Genomic DNA, 15,077 nt, shown 5'->3' on the forward strand with positions numbered 1-15,077 from the left:
CCCAAACTTAGCAGCTTAAAACAATACACACTTAAAGATGGAGTAGGTAAATGCAGTAGTTGAATCCTCCTACCACCACATTAAAATTGCAACTAAACTACAGAATGACTATCATTCACAGAACCTCCTGAAACTCGGCTGAATGAAAGTCGTACGACTAAGAATAAAAGAAAAAAAAACAATACTCCATGCTGAGTTTGGTAGGAGGGGCAGAGACATACAACAGGCTGGTCCCACACCCACATGAATGGCAGATAAGCATTGTGAGGAATATCTTGGCTGCAGAGGTCCCAGCACCACACAAGTCTCCTCAGCCCAGGGTTACAGTCTCAGGATGAGAAGTCCTTATAAATCCTAGCTGTAAAAACCAGTGTGGGGTGTGGCTGAGTGTAATGGAAGACTGCTGGAGTCCCAGGAAGTTCCTCTTAAAGGGTTCAATACATGGGAAGATGTTTCAAGGTGACTAAAAGGATGCCCAGTGGTTTCAGGAAGAAGCTCAGGCAGAAGCCAGATACCAGGGGGATGCAGAGGGGCTCCTCAAAGGCCTCTGGACTCCAAAGACTCATAGTCATACTTAAGGGTGAGTCTTTTAAAGAGATACTTGCACAGCCTAGTGTGAGGCCCAGCCAGCCTGAGGTTAGTCCAGTGGTCACCCATCTTCTTGATGAGTTTCACTTAAACATCCAGAAAGTGGTTTTCCAGGAAGTCATAGAGATGAGAGTCTGTGCCGGTAGAACCCAGGGCATGCAAATTCAAAAGGATGTATGTAGTTCAGGTTCTTCTCCAAGGCCATGGAAGCTTTCATGGCATTTTGAATTTTACTCCCACTCACCTTGAGAAGGCTCCAGCACATCCCAAAAGAGAGTGCAGTCACTGCATTGGCTTTGCTTCTTCAAGAGCCACTGGAAGCCTTCACGCTTCTCTTTGGCCAACTTGTTCATGAAGTGGCCTGGACCCTCCAGGACCACATTGTTGCTAGGTAAATAGAAAAACAGAAGGAGGTAGGTGTAGGAGGCCCAGGTGGTGACCAGGTGGTTGATGGGCCCTCTATCTCAGTGGAATAATTCTGACAAATGTGAAGCTCAGGCTTGTTTGGCTATAAGGAATTAAGGTTAAAAGATGGTGTTGACTGGTCTTGGAGGCTGAGAATGGCTGAGATGGTTCTAAAGGTGGTGATTGGAGAAGACTTTGAAAGGTGGTTGAAGGCTGGAAGAAGGGGAGTTCTTGAGTTTATTCTGTCCAAACACTGTTGAAGCAAGAGACAGATCTGGGGAATACCAAAAGCAATGCTTAAAAGAAGAGTCTTATATAACAAAATGAAATCACAGGAGTGATACAACTTCATTTTGCCATGTTCCTTTGGTTAGAAGCAATTTCTAGGTCCCACCTACACTGAAGAGAAAGGAATTACTCCAGGGCAGTAATTTTTAAACAGTATGCCATGGCACAAAAATTTAAAATATGCAATACCTAACTATTTACTTAGGGGCACTGACCTTTTTTTCTTTAGATTGTAAAAAAATATATATATAAAATAAAATAAAGATAGCCAACACAATGATAGTTGTTTAGTGTGAATGAATCAAAATTATACCTATTTTTTGTCATATTGGCAAGAAATATAATGTATATTATGATGTGCTGTAGAATTTTAGTTATTAGTTTATGTTTGCCATGAAATGAAAAAAGTTGAGGAAGGCGGCAAGATGGTGATGGAGTAGGTGGACATACCAACTTCCACCTCCCAGAACCAAAGTAGATTACAAACTAATTTTAAGAACCATCATCTGGAAAAACCAACTTTGGACTAAACCAAGAGGACTCTTCAACCAAAGAACACCGAAGAAGACACACTGAGACTGGTAGGAAAAGCAGAAACACGGGGAGGGCTGCCCAGCTCCCGGAGCGAACAGCAGCCCAGAGAGACTCACATGGTGAGAAGTGAATTTAGCAGAAAGGGGAGGGTCCTGGGCTCCAGGAACAAAGCCCCAGCCTGCAGCCCCAGAGCCTAGAAGAAGTGTATGGACAGTATTTAGCTGTGAAACAAGTCAGGATACTGTTTGTGAGAAAGAGACAGATTTCTCAGACCCAGGATTCTTCTTAAGGGGACGATGCAGAAAACCTCTTTCACAAACACTCACCCGGGGCTCTGGGGGATGAGGAGAGAGGAGAGGACCAGAGTAGCAGGAAGAGAGTGTAATATAGGAGGCACAGGCAGAAAGACTATGACAGGAAGCCACCCTAACCCCTGGGCTGAGTCACTCACCAAACCTAAAGTGAATATTTCCCCTGGAACCAGCAATACCAGCAAAGGGAAGCAGGACACCAGCCAAACAAACTCTTCTAAGGAACTCAGAGCAGAGTCACTTAGAAGGAGGGAGCCTTAAAGAATACAGTATTGAGTGCTAGGGCCTCAGCTGCGGTGCCCCCACCCACACTGCTGAGGGCTTGCTGGAGGGAAACAGTGGCAAGACGTGAAAGCACAGGCCTGTCAGCGGGGGTGGAAGCCCAGCTGGCCATAACTGAGGTCCTGCATGGGCTCAGTCTCACCCAGCGGGGACAGAAGGGGCGCACGAAAGCGGTCCGGCTGGCTGCCGGCCCGCCAGCAATCCCGCCCGCAGAAGAAAGGCGAAAGCCTGGGAACTACAAAGACCCGAGGCTGAGCACAAGTGCATAGCCTTACCTGGCCTGTGGAGCCTAGGATTGTGCCCGATGCATGAGCACAACTCCACTTATAGGGGCGGGGCAAAAGCCCAGGAATAGGAGAAGACCCGTGGCTGAGCAAAGGTGCTCACCCCTGCTGGGGGTGCCGAGGTACCCGGTTCCACCCCCAGGGCAGGGCAAAGGCTGAGGCTTGTAGACCCCAGCAGGTGAACACAGCCCATCCCGTGGAGGAGAGACAGAAACCACAGCAACAGCAACAGCTGGCCGGCACTGGCAATGCCCGACTCAAATGCCTGAGGCAGTGGCAGATGGGGTGGCAGGCCTGCAGACAGACCACACCTAGGGAACACAGAGGCCACATCCTTCTTATACACAGTCAAAATGGGAAGGCAGAGAAATGCAACCCAATTGAATTAAGAGAAATTCCCAGAAAAGGACTTGAAAGAATCAGATATAACCAAATTACTGGATGCAGAGTTTAAAATAATGATTGTTAGGATACTCAAAGATGTTAGAACAACAGTAGATGATCATGACAAACAACTAAATAAAGAGATAGCAAGTATAAAGTTGTACATTGAAATAATAAAAAGAATTAGTCAGAAGTGACAAATACAATGACAGAAATGAAGACCACATTGGAAGGAAAAAAGCAGGATAGATTAATTGAGGGGGTTATGGAGAGGAGGGGAGGAGAGGGAGAGGGTTGGGAGAGGGGAGGGGCACAAAGAAAACCAGTTAGAAGGTGATGGAAGACAATGGACTTTGGGTGATGGGAATGCAGCATAATCAAATGTCAAAATAACCTACAGATGTTTTCTCTGAATATATGTATCCTGATTTATCAATGTCACCCCATTAAAATTAATTAGAAAAAAAACTTAAAAAAAAAGAATCAGTCAGAAGTGACAAATACAATGACAGAAATGAAGACCACAATGGAAGGAATTAAAAGCAGAACGGATTAAGCTGAGGATCGAATCAGCAAGGTAGAGGACAAGATGAATGAAGGCACAAAAGCAGAGCAGCAAAAAGAAAAGAGACTCAAAAAGTCGGAGGAAACTCTAAGAGATCGCGGTGACAACATGAAGAGAAATAAAATCAGCATCGTAGGGGTTCCTGAAGAAGAAGAAGAGAAAAGACAAGGAATAGAGACTTTGTTCAATCAAACCATAGCTGAAAACTTTCCAATATTGATGCAGGAAAAAGTCACACAAGTTCAAGAAGCACAAAGAATTCCATTAAAGAGAAATCCAAAGAAATCTACACCAAGACACATCATAATTAAAATACCAAAGCTAAATGATAAAGAGAAAATATTAAAAGCTGCTCGAGAAAAAAAGGCTATCACCTACAAAGGAGCCCCCTTAAGGATGACATCCAACTTCTCAACGGAAACATTTGAGGCCAGAAGGGAATGGCAAGAAATATTCAAAGTAATGCAGAACAAAAGCCTACCACCAAGACTACTTTATCCAGCAAGGAGGCTATCATTTAAAATTGAAGGAGAAATAAAAAGCTTCCCAGACAAAAACAAAATAAACTCAAGGAATTCATTACAACCAAACCAATGCTGCAAGAAATGTTAAGGGGCCTGTTGTAAACAAATAAAAGGGGGAAAAGAATATAGCAAAAGAGAAATACAGCTTTAAAGAATAAAATGTCAAGAAACAGAGATGACGTCAGAGTAATGGCGGGGTAGGAAGCGATACCGATAAATCTCCCCCAAAACTCAACAAGATCTTCAACCAGAAACAGAAAAACCTATACTTGGAGCTTCCAGATGCTTCGCAATACACCCAAAGGTATGATTGAGTGAAAAATTGGCTAAATATATAACCAAACCCCGAAGGAAATAGGGAGTAAGAAATGCTCCACCTTCCTCACTAACCTAAACAGGGCGGCTTTCTCTGGTAACTGTGAATATAGAAACTGAGGCGGGCAAAGGGGGTGCATACATCCAGGCCGCGACACAAACGGCCGAACCAGGCTGTGGCACGGAGATCCAAGCCGAGGAAAAACTGATCCTGTGGCAACCCGGGCAATACAAGCTAACACTCGCGCCAAACCCAAACAAAGAAAGACAAGCGGCGCGGACATTTTACCCGGTCTCCTGATTGGTGTGCAGTTAGTGGGCGAGAGATTTCTTCCTAAGCCCCGGAAGTGGGTGCCTGTGTTGCCCCACGGAGAGGCAGGGTCAGAGGCCTTTCTGTGGGCCGAGGGCAGAGTCTCTGGGCAGCCCCAGCGCCCTGGGAAAGCCACGCACGGGAGGGAGTGAGAACTAATTCCAACGGTGGAGATTTTCCGTACTGGAGGGTGTTTCACTCAGAGGGAAACGCGGCCGGCCTCATATCCTGGTTTGCGCGCGCAGATAAGGAGTGAGCGATTCCTCCGAGTGCCTCGGCAGTGCGCGCCCATGTTATCGCACAGAGGGGCAGAGTCAGGGGCCTTTGTGTGGGCCAAAGCGGAATCTCGGGCCGCCCCAGCGCCTTGCAAAAGCCGCGCACGGGGACGGAGCGAGACTCAATTCCAACGCTGCAACTTTTCCATGCGGTTGGGGGTTTCACTCAGAGCGTGAGACTGCTGGCCGGATATCCTGGTCTGCGCACGCAGATAGTGAGCAAGAGTTTCCTCCAAGCGCCCCGGAAGTGGGCACCCGCTTGTGTTACCGGACAGAGTGGCAGAGCCAGAGGTCTTTGAATGGCCGGAAAGCCCGCCTGATTATGCTAGCAGCTCTGACTGACTGAGCCTTACCCAGAGCCCTGTGCTGAGTGGAAATAGAGTGGGGAGTTGCCAGCTCTTTGAGCCTCTTACTATCCAGGCAGAGGCAGCAGCAACCCCATAGCTGGATTATCAGGCTACTAATTGAGGAAGGAAAGACTAGGAGAAAGGCTCTAGGAACACGGACTCTCTCACTGTCGGAGCCTATAAATGCTAATAGCCTAGACTGCCAACGAGACTAAAGCACAATACATGACATTGCCATAGAGACTTATCAACTGCAAACCTCCACCTGAGCATGGCAAAGGGGCAAAACCCGGGGTACAGAGTCACCGACCAGGAAGAGGGAGAGAAAAGAAAAAGCAAGAAGATAACCTCTCAAAATCAAGAATAATCTGCAGACTTTATAACCTATCCCATTTTATTATATTTGTTCGTTTGTTTCTCTTATCTTCATTCTTGATACTTTTTTTTTCCTCCTCCAATTTGGCCGATTAACTCTCTACCGGTCTTACTCTCTCCTCTCCTTGAACTACACTACCCATAAGTGTTACATCTCCCATTATCTTTTCTCTTCTCTTCCTTTCTCTCTATGAGGGTTGCACTCCAAAACCCTTAACTCTCTCTCTCTCTCTCCTTTCTTTTTTCTTCTTTTAGTGGTTCCCTCTTTTTTTCTCTCTTTCTCTCTTTCTTTTCTCCCTCTATATTAGTTTCTTCCTTTCTCCTTTACATCTCCTCTCACTCAAACCTCAATAACAAACAAATTATCTTATCTGGGACTCAAACTTATGTTTGTGGCATTCTGGGGGGTTTTTACTTCACCTTTTTAACTCACTAGCAGTGCTCCCATCCCTGGCTCTCCATATTATCTAGTTCTTGTTCCAATAAATACAATAGTAATTTTTTAATTTGTCCCCCCATTTTTCCGTTTTCCTATTAATCCTCTCATCATAACTCTTAGACAACCAACACCTAAAAGCAAATCATTTTATTCTTGACCCAAATTTTTTCCTTATTTGCTTTTTGTGGGTCCATACGCTCTTTTTTTTTTTTCTTCTTTTTTCTTTTTTTTTTTTTGTTTGCCCCTTTATTACTTTTCCCCAATTCAGGCCCTCCATCACAGGCATTGTTTGTTATAATTCACAGTCCACCACAAGATTTTATCAAGAAAGAGGGGAGAGGAGAGGAGAGGAAAAAAGGAGGGGGGGAATAATTTCCTTTTTTTTTTTTTTTTTTTTTTTAATTTTTATTTTATTTTATTTTTCTTTATTTCATTATTAATTTTTTTTAAAAAAAAAACAACTTTTTTCGATTTTTTATTATTATTTTTTTAAACTTTTTATTCTTTATTAAATCTCATTAATACTATCAACAAAACCACCCTCAGATGCCATTAAGGAAGAGAAAATTGAACATCATGGATACAAAAGAAAGAGAGGTAACACAGCTAGATGAGGAAAAATCTATGGAGAAAAAATTTAATATATTGGAAACCTTGGAGCTAAATGACAGAGAATTCAAGATAGAAATCCTAAAAATCCTCCGAGATATACAAGAAAACACAGAAAGACAATTTAGGGAGCTCAGAAAACAACTCAATGAACACAAAGAATATATGTCCAAGGAAATTGAAACTATAAAAACAAATCAAACAGAGATGAAAAACTCAATTCACGAGCTGAAAAACGAAGTAACAAGCTTAGCTAATAGAACAGGTCAGATAGAAGAGAGGATTAGTGAAATAGAAGACAAGCAACTTGAGGCACAACAGAGAGAAGAAGAAAGAGACTCAAAAATTAAAAAAAATGAGATAGCCCTACAAGAATTATCTGACTCCATCAAAAAGAATAACATAAGAATAATAGGTATATCAGAGGGAGAAGAGAGAGAAAATGGAATGGAGAACATACTCAAACAAATAATAGATGAGAACTTCCCAAGCCTGTGGAAAGAACTAAAGCCTCAAGTTCAAGAAGCAAACAGAACTCCAAGTTTTCTTAACCCCAACAAACCTACTCCAAGGCATATCATAATGAAATTGACACAAACCAACAGCAAAGAAAAAATTCTCAAGGCAGCCAGGGAAAAGAAGAATACAACATATAAAGGAAGGCCCATTAGATTATCATCAGATTTCTCAGCAGAAACTCTACAAGCTAGAAGAGAATGGACCCCAATATTTAAAGTCCTGAAAGAGAGGAACTTTCAGCCATGAATACTATACCCATCAAAGCTATCCTTCAAATATGAAGGAGAAATAAAAACATTCACAGATACAGAAAAGATGAGGGAATTTATCATAAGAAAACCCCCACTCCAGGAATTACTAAAGGGGGTTCTCCAATCAGATACAAAGAACAAAAAAAAAACAGAGCCACAAGTAAAAGCTCCAAGAAGAACACAATAAAAACAAATTTAAACTGTGACAACAACAAAAAGAAAGAGGGGAAGAAGATGGAGATTAACAGTAGCAAAGGAAGATGGAGTGCAAAAGTACTCACAAAATAGTTCGCTACAATGAACAGGGTAGGGACCCTTTTCATTATTCAAAGGTAACCACCATTGAAAAAACCACCACAGAAGCACATGAGATAAAAAAGATAGCAACAGTGGAAAGATGTATGGAATACAACCAAATAAAAACAAAAGATAGAAAAACAAAACAGAAGGATCAAACAAGACACAAAACTAACAGAAAGCAAGATATAAAATGGCAATAGGGAACCCACAAGTATCAATAATTACACTAAATGTAAACGGATTAAACTCACCAATAAAAAGGCACAGAGTAGCAGAATGGATTAAAAAAGAAAATCCAACTGTATGCTGCCTACAGGAAACTCATCTAAGTAACAAGGATAAAAACAAATTCAAAGTGAAAGGCTGGAAAACAATACTCCAAGCAAATAACATCCAAAAAAAAGCAGGTGTAGCAATACTCATATCGGATAATGCTGACTACAAGACAGGAAAAGTACTCAGAGACAAAAATGGCCATTTCATAATGGCTAAGGGGACACTGAATCAAGAAGACATAACAATTCTTAATATATATGCACCAAACCAAGGAGCACCAAAATATATAAGACAGCTACTTATTGATCTTAAAACAAAAACACAATCATACTTGGAGACCTCAATACACCGCTGACGGCTCTAGATCGGTCATCCAAACAGAGAATCAACAAAGACATAGTGGCCTTAAACAAAACACTAGAGCACCTGGATATGATAGACATCTACAGGACATTTCATCCCAAAGTGACTGAGTATACATTTTTCTCCAGTGTACATGGATCATTCTCAAGAATTGACCATATGTTGGGCCACAAAAACAACATCAGCAAATTCAGAAAAATTGAAGTTGTACCAAGCATATTTTCTGATCATAAAGCCTTGAAACTAGAATTCAACTGCAAAAAAGAGGAAAAAAATCCCACAAAAATGTGGAAACTAAACAACATATTTTTAAAAAGTGAATGGGTCAAAGAAGAAATAAGTGCAGAGATCAAAAGATATATACAGACTAATGAAAATGACAATACGACATATCAGAATCTATGGGATGCAGCAAAAGCAGTGATAAGAGGGAAGTTCATATCACTTCAGGCATATATGAACAAACAAGAGAGAGCCCAAGTGAACCACTTAACTTCCCACCTTAAGGAACTAGAAAAAGAAGAACAAAGACAACCCAAAACCAGCCGAAGAAAGGAGATAATAAAAATCAGAGCAGAAATAAATGAATTAGAGAACAGAAAAACTATAGAAAAAATTAATAGAACAAGGAGCTGGTTCTTTGAAAAGATCAACAAAATTGACAAACCCTTGGCAAGACTTACCAAGGAAAAAAGAGAAAGAACTCATATAAACAAAATCCAAAATGAAAGAGGAGAAATCACCACGGACACCATAGATATACAAAGAATTATTGTAGAATACTATGAAAAACTTTATGCCACTAAATTCAACAACCTAGAAGAAATGGATAAATTCCTAGAAAAATACAACCTTCCTAGACTGAGTCAAGAAGAAGCAGAAAGCCTAAACAGACCTATCAGTAGAGAAGAAATAGAAAAAACCATTAAAAACCTCCCCAAAAATAAAAGTCCAGGCCCTGACGGCTATACCAGCGAATTTTATCAAACATTCAAAGAAGACTTGGTTCCTATTCTACTCAAAGTCTTCCAAAAAATTGAAGAAGAAGCAATACTTCCAAACACATTTTACTAAGCCAACATAACCCTCATACCAAAACCAGGCAAGGATGGCACAAAAAAAGAAAACTACAGACCAATATCTCTAATGAATACAGATGCTAAAATACTAAACAAAATACTAGCAAATCGAATACAACAACATATTAAAAAAATAATACATCATGATCAAGTGGGATTCATCCCAGAATCTCAAGGATGGTTCAACATACGTAAAACGGTTAATGTAATACACCATATCAACAAAACAAAGAACAAAAACCACATGATCTTATCAATAGACGCAGAAAAGGCTTTCGATAAAATACAACACAATTTTATGTTTAAGACTCTCAACAAAATGGGTATAGAAGGAAAATATCTCAACATGATAAAGGCCATATATGATAAACCATCAGCTAACATCATATTAAATGGCACTAAACTGAAGGCTTTCCCCCTTAAATCAGGAACAAGACAGGGTTGTCCACTCTCTCCACTCTTATTTAATGTGGTACTAGAGGTTCTAGCCAGAGCAATCAGACAAGACAAAGAAATAAAAGGCATCCATATCGGAAAAGAAGAAGTAAAGGTATCACTTTTTGCAGATGATATGATACTATACATCGAAAACCCCAAAGAATCCACAAAAACACTACTAGAAACAATAAGCCAGTACAGTAAGGTCGCAGGATACAAAATTAACATACAGAAGTCAATAGCCTTTCTATATGCCAACAATGAAACAACTGAGAAGGAACTCAAAAGAACAATCCCCTTCACGATTGCAACAAAAAAAATAAAATACTTAGGAATAAACATAACAAAGAATGTAAAGGACTTATATAATGAAAACTATAAACCATTGTTAAGGGAAATCGAAAAAGATATAATGAGATGAAAGAATATACCTTGTTCTTGGCTAGGAAGAATAAATATAATCAAGATGGCTATATTACCCAAAGCAATATACAAATTTAATGCAATTCCCATCAAACTTCCAATGACATTTTTTAAAGAAATAGAGCAAAAAATCATCAGATTTATATGGAACTATAAAAAACCCCGAATAGCCAAAGCAATCCTAAAGAAAAAGAATGAAGCTGGGGGCATTTCAATACCTGACTTCAAACTCTATTATAGGGCCACGACAATCAAAACAGCATGGTATTGGCAGAAAAATAGACACTCAGACCAATGGAACAGAATAGAAAGTCCAGAAATAAAACCACATATATAGTCAAATAATTTTTGATAAAGGGGCCAACAACACACAATGGAGAAAAGAAAGCCTCTTCAATAAATGGTGCTGGGAAAACTGGAAAGTCACATGCAAAAGAATGAAACTGGACTACAGTCTCTCCCCCTGTACAAAAATTAACTCAAAATGGATCAAAGATCTAAACATAAGACCTGAAATAATTAAGTACATAGAAGAAGACATAGGTACTCAACTCAGGGACCTGGGTTTTAAAGAGCATTTTATGAATTTGACTCCAATGGCAAGAGAAGTGAAGGCAAAAATTAATGAATGGGACTACATCAGACTAAGAAGTTTTTGCTCAGCAAGAGAAACTGATAACAAAATAAACAGAAAGCCAACTAAATGGGAAATGATTTTTTCAAACGACAGCTCAGATAAGGGCCTAATATCCAAAATATACAAAGAACTCATAAAACTCAACAACAAACAAACAAACAATCCAATAAAAAAATGGGAAGAGGATATGAATAGACACTTCTCCCAGGAAGAAATACAAATGGCCAACAGATATATGAAAAGATGCTCATCTTCTTTAGCTATTAGAGAAATGCAAATCAAAACGGCAATGAGATACCACCTCACACCTGTTTGATTAGCTGTTATTAGCAAGTCAGGTAACAGCAAATGTTGGAGAGGCTGTGGAGAAAAAGGAACCCTCATACACTGTTGGTGGGAATGTAAAGTAGTACAACCATTATGGAAGAAAGTATGGTGGTTCCTCAAAAAACTGAAAATAGAACTACCTTATGACCCAGCAATCCCTCTACTGGGTATATATCCCAAAAACTCAGAAACATTGATACGTAAAGACACATGCAGCCCCATGTTTATTGCAGCATTGTTCACAGTGGCCAGGACATGGAAACAACCAAAAAGCCCATCAATAGATGACTGGATAAAGAAGATGTGGCACATATACACTATGGAATACTACTCAGCCATAAGAAATGATGACATCGGAACATTTACAGCAAAATGGTGGGATCTTGATAACATGATACGAAGCGAAATAAGTAAATCAGAAAAAAACAGGAACTGTATTATTCAATACGTAGGTGGGACATAATAGTGAAACTAAGAGACATTTATAAGAGTGTGGTGGTTACAGGGGGGGAGGGGGGAATGGGAGAGGGATAGGGGGTGGGGAGGGGCACAAAGAAAACAAGATAGAAGGTGACAGAGGACAATCTGACTTTGGGTGGTGGGTATGCAACATAATTGAACGACAAGATAACCTGGACTTGTTATCTTTGAATATATGTATCCTGATTTATTGATGTCACCCCATTAAAAAAATAAAATTATATAAAAAATAAAAAAAAAAACTTTTGAAAAAAAAAAAAAAAAGAAACAACTACATATCAATAATAATGTAAATGTAAATGGATTAAATGATCCAATCAAAAGACATAGGGTAGCTGTGTGGATAAGAAAACAGGACCCATACATATGCTGTCTACAACAGACACACCCTAAATCAAAAGATACACATAGACTGAAGGTAAAAGGATGGAAAAAAAATATTTCACGCAAATGGAAATAAAAAAAAGCTGGGGTAGCAATACTTATATCAGAAAAAATAAACTTTAAAACAAAGGTTATAGTAAGAGATAAAGAAGTTCACTACATAATGATAAAGGGAACAATCCAACAGGAAGATATAACCATTATAAATATCTATGCACCTAATATAGGAGCACCTAAATATATAAAGCAGACTTTGATAGACTTAAAGGGCGAGATCAACAGCAATAATATAATAGTAGGGGATTTCAATACCCCACTAACATCACTAGATAGGTCCTCAAGAAAGAAAATTAACAAAGAAACCGCAGACTTACAGAACACACTAAATCAACTGGATTTAATAGATATCTTCAAAACCTTTCACCCTAATGCATCAGAATATATATATTTTTCAAGTGCTCATGGTACATTCTCTAGGATAGACCACATGTTAGGGAACAGAAGAGGTCTCCACAAATTTAAGAAGATTGACATCATATCAAGCATTTTCTCTGATCATAATGGCATGAAAATAAAAATCAACCACAACAGGAAAACTGAAAAATGCTCAAACACTTGGAAACTAAATAGCATGTTATTAAATAACAAATAAGTTAACAATGAGATCAAAAAAGAAATAAAAAAATTTCTAGAAATGAATGATAATGAGCATACAACATCTCAAAATTTATGGGACACAGCAAAAGCAGTTCTGAGAGGGAAGTTCATAGCATTACAGGCATACCTTAAGAAGCTAGAAAAATCTCAAATAAACAACTTAACCCTGCATCTAAATCAGCAGTTCTCAACCTATGGGTCGCAACCCTGGTGGGGGTAGAACGACCAAAACACAGGGGTCACCTAAAGCCATCGGAAAATACATATTTATTATACAATACATTTTTAAATAAAATATGTATTTCCGATGGCTTTAGGCGACCCCTGTGTTTTGGTCGTTTGACCCCCATCGGGGTCGCGACCCACAGGTTGAGAACTGCTGATCTAAATAAACTAGAGAAAGAACAGCAAGTAAAGCCCAGAGGTAGTAGAAGGAAGGAAATAATAAAGATCAGAGTAGAAATAAATGAAATAGAGGCTAAAGAAATAATAGAGAGGATCAATGAAACCAGGAACTGGTTCTTTGAAAAAGTAAACAAGATCGATAAACCTTTAACCAGACTCACCAAGAAAAAAAAAAAAAGAGAGAGGACTCAAATAAATAAAATTAGAAATGAGAGTGGAGAAATAACAACTGACACAACAGAAATACAAAGGATTGTAAGAAAATACGATGAAGAACTATATGCCAAAAAATTAGACAACCTAGATAAAATGGACAAATTTCTTGAAACATATAATCTTTTAAAAATCAATCTGGAAGAATCAGAAAACCTAAACAGACTGATTACTATAAATGAGATTGAAACAGTTATCAAAAAACTACCAACAAACAAAAGCCCTTGGCCAAATGGGTTCACAAGTGAATTCTACCAAATATTCAAAGAAGAATTAACTCCTATCCTTCTCAAGTTATTTCAAAAAAATTCAAGAGGAAGGAAGACTTCCAAGCTCCTTTTATGAAGCAAGCTTAATTCTGATTACAAAACCAGGCAAAGACAACACAAACAAAGAAAATCATATGCCAATATCCCTGATGAATCTAGATTCTAAAATCCTCAACAAAATATTAGCCAACTAGATCCAGCAATATATGAAAAAAGTCATACACCATGATCAAGTGGGATTTAATCTGGGGTGGCAAGTCTGGTACAATATTTGCAAGGCAATCAATGTGATTCATCACATAAACAAAAGGAAGGAGAAAAACCACATGATAATTTCAATAGATGCAGAAAAAGCATTTGATAAAATTCAGCACCCATTCACGAACAAAACTCTCAGCAAAGTGAGAATACAGGAAACATATCTCAACATGATAAAGACCATCTATGACAAACCCACAGCCAACATCATACTTAATGGGCAAAAATTAAAAGTAATCTCCTTTAGATCAGGAACAAGACAGGGGTGCCCCCCTTCACCACTCTTATTCAACATAGTTCTGGAAGTCCTAGCCACAGCAATTCGACAAGAAGAAATAAAAGGCATCCAAATTGAAAAAGAAGAAGGAAAACTATCAGTATTTGCAGATGATATGATATTATATATAGAAAACCCTAAAGTCTCAGTCAAAAAACTACTGGACCTGCCCTGGCCGGTTGGCTCAGTGGTAGAGCGTCGGCCTGGCATGCAAGGGGTCCCGGGTTTGATTCCCAGCCAGGGCACACAGGAGAAGCGCCCATTTGCTTCTCCACCCCTCCCCTTCTCCTTCCTCTCTGTCTCTCTCTTCCCCTCCCGCAGCCGAGGGTCTATTGGAGCAAAGATGGCCCGGGCGCTGGGATGGTGGGATGGCTCCTTGGCTTCTGCCCCAGGTGCTAGAGTGGCTCTGGTCGCGACAGAGTGACGCCCCGGAGGGGCAGAGCATTGCCCCCTGGTGGGCAGAGCGTTGCCCCCTGGTGGGCGTGCTGGGTGGATCCCGGTCGGGCACATGTGGGAGTCTGTCTGACTGTCTCTCCCCATTTCCAGCTTCGGAAAAATACAAAACAACAACAACAACAACAAAAATCTACTGGACCTGATAAATGAATTTGGCAAGGTGGCAGTATATAAAATTAATATTCAGAAATCCAGATGCATTTTTATACACCATCAATAAACTGTCAGAA

General features: G+C 39.7%; 1 pseudogene; it reads right to left on the reverse strand.

Moving 5' to 3' along the window:
• Nucleotides 1-537: 537 nt before the first annotated feature.
• Nucleotides 538-15,077, reverse strand: part of LOC136398540 (ferritin light chain pseudogene) — a 56,664-nt pseudogene continuing 42,124 nt past the window's right edge.

This window comes from Saccopteryx leptura, chromosome 3 (genome assembly GCF_036850995.1).
Source record: "Saccopteryx leptura isolate mSacLep1 chromosome 3, mSacLep1_pri_phased_curated, whole genome shotgun sequence".
NCBI classification, from domain to species: domain Eukaryota; kingdom Metazoa; phylum Chordata; class Mammalia; order Chiroptera; family Emballonuridae; genus Saccopteryx; species Saccopteryx leptura.